Raw genomic sequence first — 24309 nt, 5'->3', positions numbered from 1 at the left:
GATTAGGCTGTAGGAGGGGAGGTTAGGGTTAGGCTGCAGGAGGGGAGGTTAGGGTTAGGCTGTAGGAGGGGAGGTTAGGATTAGGCTGCAGGGGGAGAGGTTAGGGTTAGGCTGCAGGAGGAGAGGTTAGTGTTAGGCTGCGGGAGGGGAGGTTAGGGTTAGGCTGTAGGAGGGGAGGTTAGTGTTAGGCTGCAAGATGGGGAGGTTAGGCTGCAAGATGGAGAGGTTAGGGTTAGGCGGCATGAGGGGAGGGTTAATGTCAGGCTACAGGAGGAGAGGTTAGGGTTAGGCTGCAGGAGGAGAGGTTAGTGTTAGGTTGCGGGAGGGGAGGTTAGGATTAGGCTGCGGGAGGGGAGGTTATGGTTAGGCTGCAGATGGGGAGGTTAGGATTAGGCTGCAGGAGGGGAGGTTATGGTTAGGCTGCAGGAGGGGAGGTTAGAGTTAGGCTGTAGGAGGGGTGGTTAGGGTTAGGCTGCAGATGGGGAGGTTAGGGTTAGGCTGCAGGAGGGGAGGTTAGGGTTAGGCTGCAGGAAGGGAGGTTAGGGTTAGGCTGCAGGAGGGGAGGTTAGAGTTAGGCTGTAGGAGGGGTGGTTAGGGTTAGGCTGCAGATGGGGAGGTTAGGGTTAGGCTGCAGGAGGGGAGGTTAGGGTTAGGCTGCAGGAGGGGAGGTTAGGGTTAGGCTGCAGGAGGGGAGGTTAGGGTTAGGCTGCAGATGGGGAGGTTAGGGTTAGGCTGCAGGAGGGGAGGTTAGGGTTAGGCTGCAGGAGGGGAGGTTAGGGTTAGGCTGCAGTAGAGGAGGTTAGGGTTAGGCTGCAGGAGGGGAGGTTATGGTTAGGCTGCAGGAGGGGAGGTTAGGGTTAGGCTGCGGGAGGGGTGGTTAGGGTTAGGCTGCAGGAGGGGAGGTTAGAGTTAGGCTGTAGGAGGGGTGGTTAGGGTTAGGCTGCAGATGGGGAGGTTAGGGTTAGGCTGCAGGAGGGGAGGTTAGGGTTAGGCTGCAGAAGGGGAGGTTAGGGTTAGGCTGCAGATGGGGAGGTTAGGGTTAGGCTGCAGGAGGGGAGGTTAGGGTTAGGCTGCAGGAGGGGAGGTTAGGGTTAGGCTGCAGTAGAGGAGGTTAGGGTTAGGCTGCAGGAGGGGAGGTTATGGTTAGGCTGCAGGAGGGGAGGTTAGGGTTAGGCTGCGGGAGGGGTGGTTAGGGTTAGGCTGCAGATGGGGAGGTTAGGGTTAGGCTGCAGGAGGGGAGGTTAGGGTTAGGCTGCAGGAAGGGAGGTTAGGGTTAGGCTGCAGGAGGGGAGGTTAGAGTTAGGCTGTAGGAGGGGAGGTTAGGGTTAGGCTGCAGATGGGGAGGTTAGGGTTAGGCTGCAGGAGGGGAGGTTAGGGTTAGGCTGCAGGAGGGGAGGTTAGGGTTAGGCTGCAGTAGAGGAGGTTAGGGTTAGGCTGCAGGAGGGGAGGTTATGGTTAGGCTGCAGGAGGGGAGGTTAGGGTTAGGCTGCGGGAGGGGTGGTTAGGGTTAGGCTGTAGGAGGGAAGGTTAGGGTTAGGCTGCAGGAGGAGAGGTTAGGGTGCAGGAGGGGAGGGTTAAGGCCAGGCTACAGGAGGAGTGGTTAGGATTAGGCTGTAGGAGGAGAGGGTAGTGTTAGGCTGCAAGATGGGGAGTTTAGGGTTAGGCGGCATGAGGGGAGGGTTAATGTCAGGCTACAGGAGGAGAGGTTAGGGTTAGGCTACAGGAGGAGAGGTTAGGGTTAGGCTGTGGGAAGAGAGGTTAGGGTTAGGCTGCAGGAGGGGAGGTTAGGGTTAGGCTGTGGGAAGGGAAGTTATGGTTAGGCTGCAGGAGGGGAGGTTAGGCTGCAGGAGGGGAGGTTAGGGTTAGGCTGCGGAGGGGAGGTTAGGGTTAGGTTGCAGGTGGGGAGGTTAGGGTTAGGCTGCAGGAGGGGTGGTTAGGGTTAGGTTGCAGGTGTGGAGGTTAGGGTTAGGCTGCAGGAGGGGAGGTTATGGTTAGGTTGTAGGAGTGGAGGTTAGGGTTAGGCTGCAGGAGGGGAGGTTAGGGTTAGGCTTAGTGTGGCTAATCCCGGGATCGGGATCGGCGGGATCCCGGGATTTGGCCTAAAAAAGTCCGGGATTTCAATCCCGGGATTGGAGAATCCAATCCCGGGATTTCGGGATTAGACTGCGCATGCGCAGTCTAATGCCGGGCAGCGTCTGAGCACTCGCTCAGACGCTGCCGGCTGTTCCCGTAAACTGACCCGGCGTGCGGCCTGCGTAGCGTGACAGTAGAGGTCACGCTGCGCAGGCCACACGTCACCAGTGACCGCCCGCCCGCAAACCCGCCGGCCTGCCTCCGCCTGCCCGCCTCTTCTCCGCCACCCGCCTGCATGCCAGCCTGCCTTCACCCGCCCACCTGCCTGCTGTCTTCGATGGAGGTGCCCTTGCCGGGAGGCACTGTGCACCTCCAAACCCACTCCCGGCCTTCCCTTATGTAAGTAGATGTGCGGGTCGGCCGGGGTGGGTCCAATGCTAACAATGGGCTTTTTGGTTTGGATGCCAATCCCGGGATCCCGGGAATCCCGGGATTGAGCATTTTTCAATCCCGGATCCCGGGATTGAAAAAATGCCCCGGGATTGGCATCCCTAGTTAGGCTGCAGGAGGGGAGGTTAGGGTTAGGTTGCAGGTGGGGAGGTTAGGGTTAGGCTGCAGGAGGGGAGGTTAGGGTTAGGCTGCAGGATGGGAAGGTTAGGGTTAGGCTGCAGGAAGGTAAAGGTTAGTGTTAGGTTTCGGGAGGGGAGGTTAGGGTTAGGCTGCGGGAGGGGAGGTTAGGGTTAGGCTGCAGGAAGGGAAGGTTAGGGTTAGGCTGCAGGAGGGGGAGGTTATGGTCAGGCTGCAGTAGGGGGAGGTTAGGGTTAGGCTGCAGGAAGGGAAGGTTAGTGTTAGGTTTCGGGAGGGGAGGTTAGGGTTAGGCTGCGGGAGGGGAGGTTAGGGTTAGGCTGCAGGAAGGGAAGGTTAGGGTTAGGCTGCAGGAGGGGGAGGTTATGGTCAAACTGCAGGAGTGGGAGGTTAGGGTTAGGCTGCAGGAAGGGAAGGTTATGGTTAGGTTGCGGGAGGGGAGGTTAGGGTTAGGCTGTAGGAGCGGAGGTTAGGGTTAGGCTGCAGGAGGGGAGGTTAGGGTTAGGCTATATTAGGGGAGGGTTAAGGTTAGGCTACAGGAGGAGAGGTTAGGGTTAGGCTACAAGAGGGGAGGTTAGGGTTAGGCTACAAGAGGAGAGGTTAGGGTTAGGCTGCAGGAGTGGTAGGTTAGGGTTAGGCTGCAGGAGGGGAGGTTAGTGATAGGCTACAAGAGGAGAGGTTAGGGTTAGGCTGCAGGATGGGAAGGTTAGGGTTAGGCTGCAGGAAGGGAAGGTTAGTGTTAGGTTTCGGGAGGGGAGGTTAGGGTTAGGCTGCGGTAGTGGTGGTTAGGGTTAGGCTGCAGGAGGGGAGGTTATGGTTAGGCTGCAGGAGGAGAGGTTAGGGTTAGGCTGCAGGAGGGGACGTTATGGTTAGGCTGCAGGAGGGGAGGTTAGGGCTAGGCTGCAGGAGGGGAGGTTAGGGTTAGGCTGCAGGAGGGGTGGTTAGGGTTAGGCTGTAGGAGGGAAGGTTAGGGTTAGGCTGCAGGAGGAGAGATTAGGGTTAGGCTTCAGGAGGGGAGGTTAGAGTTAGGCTGCAGGGTGGTTTGTTAGGGTTAGGCTGCAGGAGGGGAGGTTAGGGTTAGGCTGCAGGAGGGGAGGTTAGGGTTAGGCTGCAGGAGGGGAGGTTAGAGTTAGGCTGCAGGGTGGTTGGTTAGGGTTAGGCTGCAGGAGGGGAAGTTAGGGTTAGGCTGCAGGAGGGAAGGTTAGGGTTAGGCTGCAGGAGGGGAGGTTAGGGTTAGGCTGCAGGAGGGGAGGATAGGGTTAGGCTGCAGGAGGGGAGGATAGGATTAGGCTGCAGGAGGGGAGGTTAGGGTTAGGCCGCAGGAGGGGAGGTTAGGGTTAGGCTGCCGGATTATGTTTTGTTTGCATTATAATCATGTTAACATTTCATCAGTGTCGACATAATGTGTCGACCTACACTTTGTCAGTATTATGAGCATATAGAAATTATGACTGTGGACATAAAGTGTACCCCACCCAGTTACCATATTATTGTTACAGTGTTGGGTTGGTGTCACACGGGCACTTACTTTCCATCTATAATGTATCTGGCGCTGTGCCCAAGTCATTCCTCTCTCTGATATTACCCTGTGAGGACGTGGAACCATTCCTGGCACTGGCACCAGTGTCACAGGGACGAGCCTCCCCATCCCATTCCTCATCTCAGCACTGAGTGATTTAAATGAAGCGCCAGCTGGGAAATCGCTGGAGTTTAAGGCGCTTGTCTGACAACACCCTCCGCTACATTGCAGCATTCTCCTGTAAACTACACTTCTGTTATTAATGGAAACAATGTAACAATACATGTCACCTGTCGGATTCTCCAGACAATTGCCTCTTGTGATATTTTAGTGTTTATGCCGAATATCTGGTCATTGAAGCAGTTTGAAAGTATTAACTGTTTGAGTGCCAACATTGCTGTGAGCGATCCTCAAAATATCCGTTAAAAACGCCAGCGCCGCCCACAGCGACTGTTCATTAATTGGGTGCAATATTTAATTAAACTTTAATGAATTGACTCGGCCGTATTTGTATTTATTTTATACTAAAAGAACAGTCGCTGGCATTTTAAGACGAGATCTTCTGCACCAACACTAAACTTTGTGCCGTACGAATATAATCACTTCTGTTCTTACATGAACTGTGCATCGTGGAACTGCTGGCATTGATTTCTACCATTATTGTAAATGTGTCCTTGGGGATACTGCTAACAGTCCTGCGTTAGCACTCGTTACGTGCCCTGCTTATGTAATTATACACATCAAACCTACATAAATACAGGGCGCTTGTATCTTACACGAGAACTGTTTTGGTTGGAAGTAGAGAAAGCGGTTTGCGAAATCCCCTCATCTCCAGCCAAATGCATGATCCGTGTTCTGCATATGTGCGGAATATATGGGCATTATGATTTATGGGTATTTCCAGCCCTATATGTTTAGCTGCGAGTTCACAGCAATGGTAGTAATTTTCTGTATGGGTTAGCGCTGCTTTCAGACTGAATGAAGTTCAAAGTACACTCAGGGTCACCCGTCCCTGTAATAGGACATCACTCCTGTGGTTATGGACCCACCTGGCGCTGCGATTTGCATTCCTGTGATATCACTCTCACTCGGATCTTCATCCTGACTTAACCCTTTATGACCCATTGTCCATTTAAAGGGACTTTATTAAAAAAAAAAAAAGATTGCGTAGACTGTATTCAAATCAAAATGTCTATTTAAATGAACAATTATAGGGCCTAATTCAGAGGTGATGGCTAATATGCATATTCGCTATCTGTTCGATTACCAAATAACTGTCCATGTATACAGATTGTACCACGCAAGCGGGAAACCAAAAAGAGACAAAATTAGCAAAAAAATACCCTTGCAACTTGTCAGGAAGCCGGCCTCAGGTAGAGGGGCGTGGCCTAGCAGATGGGGTCTTCAAAAATACTCCAATCTAAGGCCCTTATTCTAGTTGATTCGGACAGATGTGTATTTCGGATAGGAAGAGAGTGTTCTTAGCCCCGCCTACCGTACGGATCGCTCACACCGTCCAAATGCAGTAAGATGCCGAGCGTAAGGTCCGTGTTTCACGAGTGGATGTTTCCTCCATCTTTGGGAACCTCCCCCACTCTCCGATGGTGGCGGACCATCGAATGATGGACCAAGCGGTCAGGCAGCACCGAGTGCTCCAGACCACTTGGATATTTCTCCCTATGAAAGCAGGGATATGAGCGGGCAGCTGGCATCCGGCTATGTCAGCTGTCCACCTCCCCCCCACACGTGCGTCACGGCCGCATTACCATACGTACACCCATGAAACACGGGGCATACGCACATGGTAATGAGCCCAAACAGCCCTTCACGCCCCTCTCCACCCCCTGCTCGGATGGTTCCGTAGGTTCATGTTCTGAATGGACCTCACTCCGTGTTCGGACATGCGAGGCGTTGGCACATGCGCAGATACGCCTTTGCACATGCGCAAATACCAAACATCGGACGTCCGACCGCACACGCAGCCGTCCGACTCAATCAGAATAGGGGCCTTATTAAACTTTTTACACTGCAATTTAGGTTTCAGTTTTGCCCCAAGCCCCAAACACCCAGCCTCTAACTGCCAATTTCAAACCCATCCTGTAACATGACAGTTATCACTCTTCGTTTTATCACTTTTTGAAGCTTGATACATCTGGTCCTAACTCTCTCTGTGCCTGTTACATCTGCCCCCTGCAGTGCAGCATGGTTTTACCCAGTTACTTGCTTTTTACTTTACATAATAGGGGCCTGTAGATCTTAACACTGATTATTCCTACTTTAATACATATTTTCCTCTACTAGATTTGAGAATTTGGCCAATATGACTAATTCCTGTAGTCAAAAATAAGATAGATGGTCTCAGTGATGGGAGGCGAGTCTGGCGTACATATTGCACCACATACAAAAATACACGGCCACAAGTGTGGTTGGGTTGCAATGATCTGAAACGTCGCCTTTAATGTTCGCCCTGCCAGCCGCGGGACAGCTGCTTCACCCGTCTCTGCTTCTCATCAGTAAAAACAGGGACGCCAATTTACCTTCTCACATGGCCTGGAGAGAAACCACCCTAATTGTAGACACCTGAATACTTCATTTATTTCCCAAAATATTTTTTGTTTTTGCAGTTTATAGTTACGCCGGGAAGGAACGACGGCCCTGCCAGGCGATGGATTGGTTTCGCAATGGTGACCAGCGTCCACAAGAGACGTGATTTAGTGACCACAAAATCCCTTCACGTGTAAATGCAGCTCAATGAGTTCCTTGGCCCGGAGCAAAGGGAAATGCTTGTTTGCGTCTTGTCTTTGTCCATTCAGTGAGTAAGTGAAATGAGTTTCATCCCTTTTGGTAGCTGAATGGATGGATTGATTACAGCAAGATTTCCACTGTGCTGTGTTCATTGCATTTCTCAACGCCTTCTCCACTATGCGCAGTGGTGCGTATAGTTTTGCGCAACAAAATGGTAGTACATGCCAAGGCGCAGGTTGATTACTTGAAACTTGTAGGTCGCAGATGAGACAACTGTTAATGGATGGGCGATTTAGTCCACCATGCCAAATGACATATTGTTGAAATGGTCCCGGAGCTGGCCAAAATCGAACGACTGTCTATGCTTTCAGCACCATGTGGCAGTGATATATGATGGTTACAGATCATAAGGCGTCTATACATTTATTTGGTTTGAACCTTAACACACACTTTAAGCTTAACTAAAAATAACTCACACTGACACAATAAAGACATGGACACCAAAGCAATTAGATTTAAAGGTCATATGTATATCTATTACGTGGTATGACCCCTATTCGTAAAGGGCTGGCAATAAGGCGCCACGGATGACCAGCTCTAGTCACATCAAAAAATGGCAGCGACTTAAACGCCCCAACTGATATTAACATGGGGACGACTGAGACGGCCCATCTGACTAAGGCACAACCTAATGCTGGAAAGTCTCACCACCCCTTCTCTGGCCGGTGTGGACACTCCGCTGACGAAGTGCCCACAACGCCCCCCCCCCCCCCCCCCACAAAGGCAGGACACCCCACCGTCTTTCCAAGGGGCAGTGCCTCCCAGTGCCCTCTCATGCCACAAGTGACCGCTGGACCGTGACGCCCTACCGCCTAAGTTGTATAATGGTAAATGTACCAATTAATCAACTATAAATTTAAATGCCAAAGGCAAGGGAGGGTGGGTGGGGCCGAAGAGGAAGTACTTCCTGTAAGGACCCGCCTTTACACCCCCCCCCCCCTAAGCTCACCCATTGGCTAACCACAAAACAGATACCAACTTTAAACAACTATCAGTCATTAACTCTTTCCTGCAAACCCAAAAATGTAAGCCTTTTAAGTATGCTCTGGCTTAGGCAGCCCTCGCTTAATTAATATAATAGGCACAATAAAATCTATGGCTTGTACTTAGGACCTTATTCAGACCTGTTTGCTGGGCTGTGAGAGTTCAGAGCCCCAGGGATCAGGTTAACGCTCCTCCATGCCGCTCTGTATGATTGAACTCCCACCCCCTGTGTAGGGCACAGAGGGGGGAAATCCATTCACAATCACTAGGAACCATAGACACTACTGCATCAGCAGACATAAGCAGGGGTACCGACAGGTCAGACGTGCTCCGGTAAATAGAGGAGGTGTGGTCATTGAGTGGGGCCACACCCCCAGGAAAACAATAAACGAGAGGGAGAGAGAGGACAGGCTGTTGCGGCACCAAGCAGTATGTGCTGAGCTGGGGAGAGAGGCTGTGCTGCGGCGGCAGTCTCTCATCTCGCTCGCCACTGCCCGTTTCCCTGCAATGGGGGAGGGGGGAAGCAGGACCTAGGCCCCTCCAGCAGACCTGGGACTGGGTGAAAAGTCCACTGCACAATGCAACTGGATATGGCATTCCCAACCATGGTCCTCAAGGCACAGCAACAGTGCAGGTTGTAATGACATCCAGGCTTCAGTACAGATGGTTTAATCAGAATCACCCAGTTACTAATTAAGTCACCTGTGCTCAAGCCTAGATAGCACTAAAGGTGCATATACACTGTACAATTTTTTTGACCAATTTCGTTGAAAGACATTTCCCTTGAACCAAGTGTCCTGGACGAAAGATGTTGACGAAAGATAGTGACGACAGACAAAAGACGAAAGATCTAGTCACAGTTTATAGGCTCTTTTGAAAGATATCCAAATTGAGCTGCATGCACAGTTGACGAACAATCTTGATGAACTGGCGGCTATGCGCATCATCATTCGTCGTTCATCTGTCCTCAATATGTTTCGTCAACATCTTTCGTCCAGGACACTGGGTTCAATGGAAATGTCTTTCAACAAAATTGGTCAAAAAAATTGTACAGTGTGTATGCACCTTAAAACCTGCACTGTTAGTGGTTGGGAATGCCTGGAGTAGAGGATAGTCTACTTCAGTCTAATTCATCTGGGGGTCGAGCTTTCAACTTCATTGCTCCAACCTTATGGAGCTCTCTTCCTCGCACAGTGCGAGAAGCCCCCTCTGTAGAGTCCTTTAAAGATAGACTAAAGACATACGTATTTACTCAAGCATTTCACTGACATCTACTTTTAAGCTGGATGTCAGGAGCTGACTTTCTCAGCTCCTGATTGGCCGCTAGGCGGCCAATAGAATCATTCGGATGAGAGCCGCGAAAGATGAAACAGCTCTGCCCCTCTCATTCCAATCGGGTACCGGCGGCTGATGCGGCGGAGACGGAGAACATGACGGGATCTTCGCCAGAGGACCTGGTGAGTAGAATTTCCTTCCACAGGTCCCCCATGGATTTCTTCAGATCCAGGACCCCGGACTCTTCAGCACTGAACCCCGGACCAGCCCCAGAACCAAGGCACTGGAACCAAGGCACCGGACCAGATCCAGGGACCTAGCGACGGGCTCAAGATAGGTAAGTATCAGTATGTATGGGCTTTGGATGTATTAAAGTTTTATTTTTATTGTGTGTCTGTGTGTTTATTTGACTATTTTTATTACTGTGGAACTACAAGTGCCCTTTAATGCCCCACATGCTGGGACTTGTGGTTTTTACAGTCCCTGCATGTGGTGCAGGCTTGCTGGAACTCATAGTTCCACAGCAATACACAATAGTTTTTCTATTTTTTACACAAGTATCAGCTCGATGCCCACCGGCCAGGGGTATCGAGGACAGCCCCGGGCTTCAGCATGGGCAGGTAAGTTCTGGAGGGGGGGACCCCTTCTTTGGGGGGGGGGGGCACTCCCCCAGGACCCCTGCCCATGCTGACCGGTCAGGGGGATGAATGCTTTGGCCGGGGGGACTTGTATAAAAAGTCTCCCCCCGGCTGTGGCATTACAATGCTGGCTGGTTGGGTCCGGTACTGGTTATTGGAATACGGGGGACCCCTAGTCATTTTGTCCCCCGTATTTTGGGAACCAGGACCGGCCCTTGAGCCTGGTGCTGGTTTTATAAAATCCACGGAACCCCGACTTGTGATTTTATGAAACCAGGACCGGCTCTTTCAGCCCGGGGCTGGTTATGCTCAGAAAGGGGGACCCCACGTTTTTTTTCCCGTTTTTTTTTCTTTTACACAAAATTGCATGTTTTAAAATGCGCACATTTTCATGAGTAAAAATCGCCCGAAATCGCACCATATTGCATTTTTTTTGCCGCGAATCCGCATCTCATTACATATGCGAATTTGCAGCAAATAATTAGATTTTTTTAATGTGGGATTTGGTGCGATTTTTTTCTTACGAAAAAAATCACACCCTATTACATGTCGCCCAATGAGTCATTCGCTGTTTGGGGGCTTGTAGGGCATTTTGCGTCCCAGCCTCACATTCAGCCTCCCTGCCACCAAATGCAAAAACAGTTGACGTCTTCTAAAATAAAAATTGCAGATTAATAACTAGCCTTTATGTAACACATCCCTGCGTCCTCCTGGTAGCTGTGTGGTTTCGGCCACACGTTGGGTGAGACAAGCAAGCCACAAAATATGAATGCGAGGTGTTTTCTTTTAAAATAGTCTGCATAATTATATAATTAGCTGGTAGCACCTATGTGGTCTTGTGTCCATTTATCATGTATCGCAGACGTTAGTGGTGAGTCTCCAGGCGGCCAGGGAGCCTCCAGTCTGTTCAGTTCACAGATCTCAGTAAGTGGAACCCATATAATTACCGTCTGTATTATGTCTCATTACCTGTCTAGATTTTATCTCTATTTGTTTTATCCTAATTTAGTATATATTGCACAGCCGGCAATATTTATATAATACACACTAGAGCACAGAAAGGGCATTTATGACCTGCAAAAGATAAAATAGCAATGGAAGTAATATACTCCTGTGTCAACATGGGCCTAATATTATGGGATTTCACGCATGGATATGTGTGCCAAAATAACGGCATCTGCAGGGGTGGGAAAATGTGAAGTTGGCACATGGGTGATGCCACACAGAAGAGAATAAATTGCACAAGAGCGCCAGTTTATGTAACGTGTAGGACAGTACTTACAAAGGGGGCCAGATGCACTAAGCTTCAAAAGTGATAAAATGGAGAGTGATAAACAACCAACCAATCAGCTCCTGTCTGACATTTTTCAAACACATGTGACATGACAGGTAGGACCTGATTGGCTTGCTGTTTATTGCTCTCTATTTCAGCACTTTTGAAGCTTAGTGCATCTGGCCCAGGCGGAGATGGGGCATTTGTATTGGCGACCCCTTTTTTACCAAAGTGCCCCCAACTTTTTTTTTTTGCTAATTGACTTGAGTTTACCCAGGCCTGGACTTCTCTTCGGCAGTGGTTACAATTCCAATTGGAATGGATTGGCCTCTAGTAACAGCACAGATTATAGGCTGTAAACAATAACTGCATGAAAACATATATTCCTATCGGTGTATATGGCCACATTCCTCCTAGGCTGCACATCCAACCTGCACTGGAGTACACAGAAACAGAAATGAGACACAGGCTCACTGACAGGATAGACAGAAACACAAGCAGGATGGAGAGACTGACACACTGACAATATGACAGAGGATTAATTGAGCCTTTGACTTGGTCCCTAAACTTCTCCCCCACCCTCTTCTCTGCACTAAGCTCTTGCATAACAGGGAAGGTATAAAGCTCTTGTCGGTACCATGAGAGGGGATTCTGGGCAACAGGACATCCCCCTAAGGACTTTTATGGGCCATATTTGTAATAGAGCACAGCACCTGGTGATACTGTACCTGTAATCATTGTCACCGGTATTTCTGTAACAATATCAGCAATACAGCTGAGCCCACTTTACAGCGAATGAGATTGTTCCTTAAAGTACATTAACGCATTAGCATGCTGCACTGTGTGCTGAGCTGTTGCTGGGCTGGGACCTCCGTGGAAAGCGGAAATACCAAATTAAATGCAAAATAAAATTGATTGATTATACGAAGGGACATTGTGTCCAACATTTCAAAAATGTTTGTAATGATTCCCATCCCATCAGATTAAACCTTGGCTCTTGGATGAGGAGAATCACATACTGAGCCTAATGTGGGCTTGGCAAGCAGGAGTCGCACTGTTGGCTTCTGGGAGTTATGGTTGGGATGGATACAGTGTATCGGCTGCTCCTGTGTTACTGAAGCTGTCAGCCAATCAGGGCTGCTCCTGTGTTATTGCAACCACCAGCCAATCAGGGCTGCTCATAAATTAAACCATTCATTTCCTGTAGTAAGTTACAATAATAGATGCAGAGGAAAATGTGGAGAACCAAGTATTTATGGTCTAATATTGTTCTGTACAAGCCACATGTGGGACTGGGGGAGGGGGATATTTTCAAGGGGGATACGGTCACTAGGTCGAAAAGTATAAGGTCAACAAACATTAGGTCGACACCACTAGGTCGACATCCAGGATGGTTCGACATGACTGAAGGTCGACATGCAGGAAGGTTGACATAAGTGAAGGTCCACATGGGACATTATCACACATTCAACACATTCGGTTTGACACATTCGGGTCAAACAGTGACGACATTCGGGTCAAAAAGCAGTGAAAAACCGCATGTCGACCATTTGACTGTCGACCTTCCCCATGTTGACCTAATGCTTGTGTCAACCTAATGACCCTGTCGACCTACTGTAACCCACGATGACCTTCCTGCATGTCGACCTTCATGCATGTTGACCTTTCTGCATGTCGACATGGCTATGATTTAAAAGGTCAACATGAGTTTTTGGAGTATTTTTTATAACTTTTTGAATTTTACATCTACGTGGTCTCCAACTGAGAATGGTAAAGTAGACTGACTGGGGGTCCACCTGCTCTGTTGTCGACATTTACAAAAAAAACAAATAACCGTAAACTCATGTCAACGTTTTCATGTGTTGACATTTTTTGTGTTGACATTTTGCTTGTGTCAACCTTATTACAGTTTCGACCTTGTGCTTACTGACCTTCTGGGGGTCAAGCTAGACATTGTAGACCTAATATACCACACCGCATTTTCAAAGACAAAGATGATCACCAAACCCCCAACCCATAGTTGCCGGTTTCCATGGGGGGGGGGGTTGACAGTGGTACAGCAGTATTCGGACAATTCTTCCTTGGAACTGGGAAGGCTTTTCTTTTTCAGGCCATTTTGGGAGTGTAGCCAAGTACGTGCCAACACCCCCCCCCCCCCTTCCGATTTACAAAAGTATTTCAGTATCCCTCAGCCCCTCCAACATGACCCCTGCAATTAGGTACACAATGTAATCACCTGTGTTGTTACACCTTTCCCATCAACTAACTAGATCAACACGGGTGACACAATCAATAATTAATGGGAGGTCCAGGACCAGAGCATTTTGTACCTGTGGTCACTGAAATTTGGGAACCTCATGCTGTGTGATTCCGAGGCATCCGTTTGATTTTAGTAGGATTACTGTACTATCCCTTTAAATCGGGAATTACACATGTTATGGGGCTACCTGACTTCAAGCCGGCATCTCCTCTGCCACAGAACCTGTTTAATTCATGAGTGTCCCGGTTTAAAGGGACCGTATGGTAAACCTGAATTTAAGTGTCTCAGACTTATTACAAAAGCAGCTGATGCTTCTAATCAAGCTGTAGCCACAGAGGTACAGTATACAGCAGAAAAAAGGGCTGGAGGATCACCTATAGGGGAACCCGAAGGGCAACCGGGCAATTTCCCAAGTGCGGACCTGTCAGCTTAGTAACTTTGTCCTAGATACTTTAAACTGCATCCTAATGAGTGCGGTGCATCTCCCATCATCAAATTCTCTCCTGACACTAATTACTGCACACTGCCCCCTGGTGTAGGCAGGAGGGGAAATCTCTTTCCCTGTCAGTAATTTGTTATTGAAATGAAGTTTTGGGGAAGAAGAGAGGGCAATCAGCCAGGCAATTCTACTGCTGTTTGTTCTAGCAGAAAAACCAAAAGATCAGCAAAGTACCAACTAAAAATAAGTGAGTACAAGCAGATCCGGGAACCCGCAGCCCCAGCCGGAACCGCGCAGAGGGAACGTGAGAACGACTTATGATTAAACGTTAGATGAAAAGCAATTGTCTTTTTCTGCAGGTGAGTAGGCGTAATATAATAACTGCTGCAAATAATGTGTCTCGTTCTCGCCTGCTGTCACCAAGTTTAGCGCTGATTTCTAATTCTTGCGTCCAAATAAGGGGCCTGATTCTGGTTCACTTGCAAAAGCAAATTCGCTCTCTAATGCACAAAACCATGCTGTACTGCAGGGGGGACAGATGTTACATGTGCAGAGAGAGAGTTAGATTTGGGTGGGGTTTGTACTGCAAACTGATATCTATATTGCAGTGAAAAAAAAAGCAGTCAATATTTTCCCTGCACAGAAACAAAATAACTCACTCAAATCTAATTTTCTCTGCACATGTTACATCTGCCCCCCTGCAGTGCACATGGTTTTGTCCATTAGAGAGAGAATTTGCGGTACTTGTGTATTATCACGGCGCCCACAATTTCCATCGTAGTCCGATCGCATCGCATGCGATGCGACGCGATTGGACCCGATTTTTAATTGTACAGGCACCCAGATGACTGATTCCTATGTTAAATGCCCCCCCCAGACCTGATTTTTGATTGTACACCCACCCTGATGGGTAATGACTGTTAAATGCCCCCCCCCCCATTGTTAACGCCACCCCACTATCAACGCCAACCCGAAGCGTGGCGAGCGCAGCGAGCCACCGAGCCCGAAGCGTGGCAAGCGCAGTGAGCCCCGCGAGGGGACGCGGATGACTTCACATATATTCTGCGACCCCACGCGGGGCTCGCTGCACTCGCCACGCTTCGGGCTCGGTGGCTCGCTGCGCTCGCCACACTATATAAAATCGACTATACGACGTGGATAGTGGGGGTATGAAAAGGTCGGAGGACGCGTACCGACTCCCCTCTCGGGGATTAGCTATGCTCGCCACGCTTTGGGTTGGCGTTGATACTGGGGTGGCGTTAACAATGGGGGGGCATTTAACATTGTCATTACCCAGTTCGTAGCCAGTAATGACAAGTAGGAGGGGGCCCCCCTGCCCCGGCCCCCCAAAGGCTTAATCCAGCTCAGGGGGGGGGGGGCAGGACCTTTTTACCCTGGCCCAGGTTTGCTGGAGGGGCCCAAGTTCTGCACCCCCATCCCCTGTTGCCACCACAGCACAGCCTCTCTCCCCTGCTCTGTACCATGTGCGGGTGCTGGGGAGAGAGGCAGCTGCAGTGGCAGCCTGTCTTCTTTCTCCCTCTTGTCCCTTCCAGTGACCACGCCTCCTCTATTTTACCGGGGCCCAGACATTCTGTCTGAGTCGCAGGCGGTGGCTATCTACTCGCAGTCATCTGCAGCTTCACAGATCAGCGATCCAGTCCGAATCAGGCCCTTAAATCCATTTATTTTGCAAAACATCACATTATAGCATGTAACAAAGTAACTGTGTGTATTGTGGGTGCTTTGTGGATTTGTACCATTCCCCCCTGTGCTCTATACTTGAGCTTTGGAAATGTTAAATGTCTTATACTGTGAGTAATATTAATGCTTCTCCTCCCACTCACACCTGTTCACTACATGAGTACATCCAGATATCGACCAATTATCAGGATAAATGCCATTTATAGCAGCACCCCGCTGCTTCTCCCATTATCTGTTGCACATTTCATATTTCACTAACAGTTCTATCTTTTTAATCTTGAAGCTTTAGAGACGCGCGTCATACGGAACAGGCGCTGTCCGCGCAGACTCTGGCACAATCTTCCATCTCAGCCAGATAACGTATAAACACCATCCTTGTAAAATATTCACGGCGGAGGATTTACGCAGTCCCTGTTTTTATGACTATGCTTGGAGCAGAGGAACAGATCACCTGGCAGGGACTGTCTCTTTGTTCCTTTGGCTTTGGATAAAAACACTATTTTAAGATAATAACACTGTCTCCTTTCCCGACCTAGTTAATGAATCAGCATTTTTGTAGCAGGGAAAGGTGAGGAAAAAAAGAATCGACTAATTTAATTTTCTCCTTTAAAGGTAAACTGTGACCCTGCGCCCAATGGAACGCAGCATGTAATGGTTCTCAAGGCAAATACTGTGACGTTTGTAAGATGTCAATACTGAAGTTAACAGGACATTGTGTACTGCAGGGTTTCTAGATGGTTCCAAAAGTTTGATTTCAGAGCAAGTGTAGCTGGCCAACTGCAATCAGCACTTACTGGTCTATGGTCTTCCTCATAGTGCAGCGAATGTATAACCTCAGACATATACAGCACATACTTGCCTACTTTTGAAAACTAGTTTCAGGGAGATAATAGATGGCAGTAGAAGTTTACACAGCGTCCCATTGAGGGGGCGTGTCATGATCCGCCCAAAGGGCGTGTCTAGTTCCATATATGGAGAGATTGTGAAAAGAGATTGTGAACATGGCACCTAGAAGCGTGGGTGTGTACTACTACATCTGAAAGGAATCTTTTAAAATGACTTATATCCAAATGTAGATGAGCCCCAGAGCAGTTAGAAAGAGCTACTATACTTGGTATTGTGCTGGAAATGGTGCTGATGATTCAATGTAAATGTATCTGTCTCTCATTCCTTTTCCCCAAAAAAATGTAATAGTGTAATGTGGGCTAGGTGACATGAGGGAGATTGCTAGACTAATGAGGGAGAGAGGGAAATTGCTGCTATGTCAGGGAGTCTCCTGCAGAATGCAGGAGGGGAGGTAACTATGATGTAACAGTAATATGGGCTAGGTGACATGAGGGAGATTGATAGACTAATTAGGGAGAGAGGGAGATTGCTGTTATGTCTGGGAGTTTCCTGCAGAAAGTAGGAAGGTAGGTAACTATTCTGTAACTGTGTAATGTGGGCTAGATGAAATTAGGGAGATTGCTAGACTAATGAGGGAGAGAGGGAGATTGCTGCTATATCAGGGAGACTCCTGCAGAATGCAGGGGGGTAGGTAACTATGATGCAACAGTGTAATGTGGGCTAGGTGACATGAGGGAGATTGCTAGACTAATGAGGGAGAGAGGGAGATTGCTGCTATGTCAGGGAGTCTCCTGCAGAATGCAGGAGGGGAGGTAACTATGATGTAACAGTAATGTGGGCTAGGTGACATGAGGGAGATTGCTAGACTAATTAGGGAGATAGGGAGATTGCTGTTATGTCTGGGAGTCTCCTGCAGAAAGTAGGAAGGGAGGTAACTATTCTTTAACTGTTTAATGTGGGCTAGATGAAATTAGGGAGATTGCTAGACTAATGAGGGAGAGAGGGAGATTGCTGCTATATCAGGGAGACTCCTGCAGAATGCAGGGGGGTAGGTAACTATGATGCAACAGTGTAATGTGGGCTAGGTGACATGAGGGAGATTGCTAGACTAATGAGGGAGAGAGGGAGATTGCTGCTATTTCAGGGAGTCTCCTGCAGAATGCAGAAGGGTATGCAACTATGGCACAACCCCAGTGATCAAAATAAGCCATTAGATGCAGCAGTAGGCATACCTACAAGTTGCAATAGACTCACAATTTTTTGGGCAGTTCCCATATGAGTCCAAATTTCCTGCATCTTTCCAGCTTCCTAGTGATGTGAGCAGAACATTATACCTGCAATTTGCATCTCCATTTGGAGAGGACACTAAATATTGTAAATACCTGGGTAATGTGGCATTTTGCAGTCATAAGGCGGGGCTTAGCGATGAGACAAGCCCCACCCCCTGAACTGCCCTACAGTGTCTCTTCTCTGGATTTTTCCCATAGGAAGACCATAAAAGGGGGTTATTATGGGAGTATGGCCAACCAACATGAGCAGAATGTTGTTGTTTTTTTTTTCCAGTGGGCATCATTTCATTTCCTGCTCTGCATTTGAAATTAAATATACATACATATTGTACACTAGGTGATTCATCGCACCCTACGGGTGCTCTTCACACCGCCGTAAGGGGCTGCGCCCCCTTAATTTGTGAACGTTTGTATATGAGAAAGATGGTTAGAATTGTATGAAAGATGCCTGTATTGCACCTTGAGTTATAGGTGAAATGTGTTACATAGAGAGCATATGATTTGGAAGGGGGTGTGTATTGTTTTGTTTAATTAAAAAGCGGTTACAGAGTAAGATGTACATTGATAGTGTGGAGGGTACAGTGACATTTGTGGGTGTGGGGGGCTGTGTGTGCATGTTGTTTAGGTGTGTGTGTGTGTGCAATAGTATAGTATGGTGTTTCTGAGTCAGCGGCTCCCCACTGGCGGAGGTCACAACACAGGAAAACAGGAGGCTGGGTAGTGATAGGGGTGTGTGGGCATAAGGGGGACTAAAGAGGAGGGTGGGGGACACTGTGCAGCTTCTGCCAGTGGGTGAGGGTCCAGCGTGGCAGTACAGGAGTACAGGAGTGTGGCCAGGGGCGGATTTAGGGAGGAGGGCGCCCCTAGGCACAACAATAATGTTTACTAAGTAGGACAGTTTATAGGGGCAGTATCTGCATGTCCTATCCATTTACACTCTATTTAAGATGGAATATAGTACAGTACAGTGGATATTTTGCAGTTATTGGTACATTTTGGGCTGACAGTACTATCACAGGCATCCAAGTGCCGCCCCCAAACATGTGCCGCCCCTAGGCCGGTGCCTCACGTGCCTAATGGGAAATTCGGCTCTGAGTGTGGCCCTGAGTCAGTGTCTCCTCCTACTGGGTGGGAGTCAGAGCCGGATTAACAATGGGCCTGATGGAGCTACAGCTCCAGGCCCACTCTCCAAATAGGCCCATTTTTGTAGCTGAGGGTCAGGGCTTTCCAACGAGCTAAGCCCTGCGTCGCTAGCCCCCCGAGAACCGGAGATACCGCCAGGCAAACCTGCAACGTTTTCCCCATAGGATAACATGGGACCCGCTAATTCCGACCTTTACCTGGTTCCAACGGCAGCCAGTCCCCCCTCCGGCATCACAGAAGCTCGAGGTTGATCTCAGTCAAACCCAAATCGCTGGGTCTTCAATCTGATACCTGGTCCATATGGGTTCATTGGTTCTAGAGATAGGACGGGGTGGTTTTCTCTCCCCTCACATCAGAAAATGCAGGGACTAGGCTGGCGTAAAAGAGGCCAGTCAGGGAATGTCCCTGCATTTTCTGGTATGAAAGGGGTATTATTTCAAATAGCCGGGACATGCAGTGCTCTGAATAAAGCCGGGCAGCCCCCTGCTCTCTGCCCGGCTGTCAATGGCTGTCATTTCTGCCCGGTGGCTGTCCCCCAGTTACCGCAAGCGTGTATTCCCCCTTGGCAATGAGCATGTAATCCCACATGGCAACGAGCATGGAACCCCTGGCAATGAACATGGAACCCCTGGCAATGAATATGTAGGTAAGCAACACTTATGTAGCTTCATTTTTAATAGGCATTATGGTGTTCGGAATAATATGTAATGGAGATTATGGTGTGAGGCTTAACATGTAATGGGCATTATGGTGTACATTTTTAATGCGCGCCTTTGGCGCGCAATGCCCCTATTTATGAAGCATATTGTGTATTATTGCTCAATCTGTTTGGTATAGTGCAGGCATGTCCAAACTATGGCCCTCCAGCTGTGAAACTACAAGTCCCATCATGTATTGCCACAGTTTTGCTATTAGGGAATGCTAAAACTATGTCAAGGAATGCTGGGACATGTAGTTTCACAATAGCTGGAGGGCCACTGTTTGGACATGCTTGGTATAGTGTGTATTTTGGCTCAATCCATGTGGCAAAATGTGAATTTTGCCTTAATTTGTGTGGCATAACATGAATTTTGACTCAATATGTCTGCCATAGTGTGAATTTTGGCTCAATCGGTGTGAATTTTGGCTCATTCCATGTGGCATAATGTGTAAGAGGCAAGTACAGTATAAGGGGGTTAATATTGTGTTGCATGATTTGTATAAGGGGTATATGGTGTGGTAAACTTAGGTGACCACATAAAAGGTGCTGAAATGTTGTCTACCCAGATTCGGCTTTCAGTATTTTTTTTGCTGCCTCAACCCAGAGCCGGCCCTAGCCTAAATTACGCCCTAGGCAAGATTTTGACTGTTGCCCCCTTGCACTGCCACTAGTTCCGTCTCCCCTTTCCCAGCACCATCAACCCTCATCATAGCAGTCATCATTTTGGTGTCCCTACCCGCAATATTTTAAATAGAACCAGCACACCCATTCGGTGCCTTTTTTGCTGAAAATTCGTCTTATTTGCATTGTTATGACCAGCACACACAAGAGCTTCTGCTGATTAAAATGATATGCAGCATGCCTATATTCTGTGTGCGACTGTGGCTGTACCTGCATACGGAATGCTGTTACAGTGATTTCCATGAATACACTATTTCATAAGCAGATACAGCCTCAGTCACACACAGAATATAGGCATGCTGCATATCATTTTAATCAGCAGAAGCTGCTGATGCCCCTAGGCATTCCAAATGCCCTAGGCAATTGCCTAGTTGGCCTATGCCTAAGGCCGGCCCTGCCTCAACCCGTAAGTATCCTAGGACATCGGCATCCTGCGGGTGCACCTTTGGAGTGCACCCGCCAATATATCTCCCTGCATTTTTCCTATGCCAGCCCCTGCCTTTTCCAGGCATATATAATTAGTTACAAAAAATGGGGGAAGGGAAACAGTAGAGATTGGGTGGGTGCACTCTGCAGATCGCTAATCAGTGTAGCGCTGTCAGTGACTCTAATAAATATATGTAATTTATACTGTTATTCTGTGACTGCTAAACCCACATGTGCATATGATTTAACATGCCAATCACAAAGCATTAAAAACGGCAGAGAATTAAAGGGATTTTTTCTCTGACAAAGTTGGATGGTGTGTATGCGCCAATATACTGGTGCGCAACGCAACATAGGTACACCACCAACATACTGTGATAACACACTGTCACACAGAGTGTGAATACAGGGAACATACAGGATCCTAAACTTATATATGTGCAAGCTGCAGCGCTGATACGGAGAGAAAACAGCCAGCGTTTGCTAAGTGTACATAGCACGCGGCAGAAGATTGTCTCTACCTAATACATATGTACAGCGCTGCCTGCTACCATATTAAAGTACAGAGGATATTTAGTTTGCACCAGATTAGGTGCTCATATTGAGGGGATTAACCTGCTATAAATGACCGCTGAATATTACAGCATATGTAGCGGCAAGTCACCGCACAGGTCAAAGACATAACAAACAGGTTTTGTCAGATATATCCTGGGAACCCCATATGACCTGTACTTTCACTCTTTGAAGGCTATATGCACAAGTGATTTATACACTAGCAATAAAGCCTCATGAAACGATAGGGATATAAAAAGTCTCTTAGTATAAAATTGGATGGTGTGTACACATTAATAAATTGGTGCGATAAGCAACATAGAAAGATTGCCCAATAAATAACTGTGACAGTATACTGTTTCAATGAGCACTGATATAGTGACCACATAAAAACCTAACTTGTATATTTGGGTTATAGCGCTGACACTAAGGGAAACAGCCAGCGTTTATTTAACATACACGGTACGCGGCTGAGAACTGTCCCCTGCCCAATACATAAGTGTAAAGCTGCTCATCAACAGATTAAAGTCTAGAAGATACATTATCGGCACCAGATGAGGTGCTTAGATTTACCTGCAAATGATTGTTGAAACACTGTAGCGTATATAGCGGCAAATAACCGCACGGAACGCCAATTCATTCAAAAAAACAAGTGTAGCAGAGTATATCTCTAGAACGTTAAGAATACCGTATACTGTCACCTTTGGATGATAAATCTATGTGCACATGTGATTTGGCATAATAGTAATAAAGCAAAAAAACTGCGGAAATACAAAAGGTGTTTTTTCTGACAATATTGGATGAAGTGCCTACACCAAAAAATTGGTTAAAAAATCCATAAAATACACAGGGGCCTGACACTAGGGCTGGTGCAGTAGTGCTAATATCAAGGGCAACGACCAGCATCTGTCCAGCGCACCTAATTTATAGCCCAAGGCTATTTAACCTGATACAAATAAAGACATACCAAGTCAGAAAATAACATTTAATCAATAAACATTGAATAACAGATTAGAAAACTATATGAGACAGAAACACAAAGCAATAAAGTAAGCATCTACATCACGATTAATTTTAATCACTTTTCTAACCTTTATGCACTTCTATACACTTGTTCTAATGAGAATCAGTAATTAGAATACTCCTTCTCTTTTAAAGTATACCCAATAAAAGTTGAATTTTAATAAAAATACTCAATTAGTTGGACGCCCTCTTATAGCGATCTGCAGAGTGCACCCACCCAATCTCTACTGTTTCCCTTCCCCCATTTTTTGTATATATCTAGTTATTAGAGAAGGGTAGCACCACGTTTTATTCTCTCTTTGTACAAACGAAAGGTCAATTCAAGACCAATATAGATGAGAGAATGCAGACATAGCCTATAAAAGGTGTACAAAAAGGACATATCAGTGCGGAATAATTCCCTTTCCCCTATTCCTTCATATTATTGATATATAATTAGTTGTAAGTAGTTACACAAATACAGACACACCCATGAGCAGACCACCCGAACAGAACACTGGTCACGTCCCCCACACTATTAGGTGCTGGCCACAACCCCTATTCATGGCCGGTGCCACCACTAGGCATTTGCCACTGGAGGGCCTTGCACCTGCCCTGCCTCTATTATTGCGCATAATAGGCCCTTCATAATTTTCAGCTCGAGGCCCATTTAGACCTTAATCTGGCTCTGGTAGGAGTTAGGGTGCATGAGAGCAGGAGGCTGGGCTATGAGGCATGATAGGGGTATGTGGGCAACGGGGGGGGGGGTTGCTGGGAATCGCGGGAGGGGGGGCACGGTGGGTTGCCGCGAATCGTGGGGGCGGGGGTTGCCGCGAATCGTGGGAGGGGGGTCACGGGGTTGGGGGGGTGCCGCGTATCGCGGGAGTGGGGGTCGCGGGGGGGTGCCGCGAATCGCCACAAGTAAAAATAAACACAGAAAGGTCAACACATGTAAATGTTGACATAAGTGTGGCACTTCATTGGTGTCCATGTCGACACATGAGAATGAATATGAAAACATTAAAAAAATTAAAAATAAATCTTCAAAAACTCATGTCAACCATTTTTATTGTCGACCATAGCCGTGCATGTGCCATTTAATCCTGGGGTTGCCGTGAATCACGGGGGGGGGGGGCGTGAATCGCGGGAGGGGACGGTGGTGCAGAGAATTGCGGGAGGGGGGTCGCAGGGGATAGGGGGGTGGGTGCCGCGAATCGGGGGAGGGGGGGAGTTGTGGGGGGGTTGCGGGGTGGGTGCCGCGGATCACAGGAGGGGGCGCGGGGGTTTGCAGCAAATCGCGGGAGGGGGGGTCGCGGGGGTGTTTGCTGCGACTCGCTGGAGGGGGGTCACGGGGGCGGGGATTGCCGCGAATCGTGAGAGGGGGTTCGCGAGGGGTGCCGCGAATCGCGCGGGGGGGGGGATCGATGGGGTCGCGGGGGGTGTGCCGCGAATCGCTGGAGGGGGGGTCGCGGGGGGGTGTCGCGAATCACCACAAGAAAAAAATCAACAAAGAAAGGTCAACACATGTAAATGTTGACAGAAGTGTGGCACTTCATTGGTGTCCATGTCGACACAAGTGGCGAATCGCCACAAGACAAAAATAAACACAAACAGGTCAACACATATAAATGTTGACATAAGTGTGGCACTTCATTGGTGTCCATGTCGACACATGAGAATGAATATGAAAACATTCAAAAATGGAAAATAAATCTTCAAAAACTCATGTCAACCTTTTCCATTGTCGACCATAGCCATGTCAGTGTTTTGCTTGTGCAATCCTGGGGTTGCCGTGAATCGCGCGGGGGGACAGCGAATTGCGGGAGGGGGGGTCGCGTGGGGGGGGGGTGGTGCTGCAGCGAATTGCGGGAGGGGGGTCGCGGGGGGTCGCGGGGGGTGTGGGTACCGCGAATCGCGGGAGGGGGCACGGGAGTTTACAGCAAATCGCGGGAGGTTGGGTCGCGGGGGCGGTGGGGTTGCCGTGAATCGTTGGGGGGGGTAGGGGGCCGGGGGTTGCCGCGAATCACAGGAGGGGGGGGGTCGCTGGGGGTGCCGTGAATCGAGGGAGGGAGGGTCGCGGGGGTGCCGTGAATCGCGGGAGGGGGGGTCGCAGAGGGT

The sequence above is a fragment of the Crinia signifera genome, chromosome 5 (assembly GCF_055691185.1).
Source record: "Crinia signifera chromosome 5, ASM5569118v1, whole genome shotgun sequence".
Lineage (NCBI taxonomy): Eukaryota > Metazoa > Chordata > Amphibia > Anura > Myobatrachidae > Crinia > Crinia signifera.
This window is presented reverse-complemented; position numbering follows the sequence as displayed.